At 46.7% G+C, this 584-nt stretch overlaps 1 protein-coding gene across 1 annotated transcript in view; it reads left to right on the plus strand.

Moving 5' to 3' along the window:
• LOC112152140 (guanine nucleotide-binding protein G(o) subunit alpha) overlaps positions 1-584 on the plus strand; it is a 117,708-nt gene that overhangs the window by 110,859 nt on the left and 6,265 nt on the right. The gene's annotated exons all lie outside the window — the stretch shown is intronic.

Below are 584 nucleotides of genomic sequence, written 5' to 3' on the forward strand. Positions count from 1 at the left end.
AGTTCTGACCATTGATGTCTGCAGCCAGGTCATTTTTGTAAAAGCGGCAAAGTAGTAAGTTACTCACAAAATGCAAAACTTTAGCCTTTTGATAAGAAATATATTTAAAAATCCACTGTCATGAACTGAACGTTGTGATCATGATGCCAAATCCAGGCCTCGAGGGCCGGTGTCCTCCATGTTTTCCAACCAACCTGCCATTGAAACTCCCTATTGGCCACACACACCTGATCCAGGTGATCAGCAGCAGATAAGGCAGGATCTAGAATCTTCTTCATCTGCAAACAACTTGTCAGTTCAAACTCTGCTTCAATGTGTTAGGTCAGTGTTGATCTTTGATCTGTGATGCTCCGGGAATGCTGGGAAACTCAACCGCTGATTAAAGAGCAGTCTGATCACACAGGGATCACAGTAGTTACAACTGCTGCCGTGATCTGATCCGCCGGGCCTCTGGGTTCTGGTGGAGAACGGCGGGTCAGCTGTGACGCCCACATTAGCAAACACCGCCTGTGGTCATGAAGGCTTTTCATCCCTTATTGTTGTTATCAGCTAATCAGTGATTCATTCACCTGGGGCAGTGGGGG

Source organism: Oryzias melastigma, linkage group LG6, assembly GCF_002922805.2.
Source record: "Oryzias melastigma strain HK-1 linkage group LG6, ASM292280v2, whole genome shotgun sequence".
In the NCBI taxonomy this organism is placed as follows: domain Eukaryota; kingdom Metazoa; phylum Chordata; class Actinopteri; order Beloniformes; family Adrianichthyidae; genus Oryzias; species Oryzias melastigma.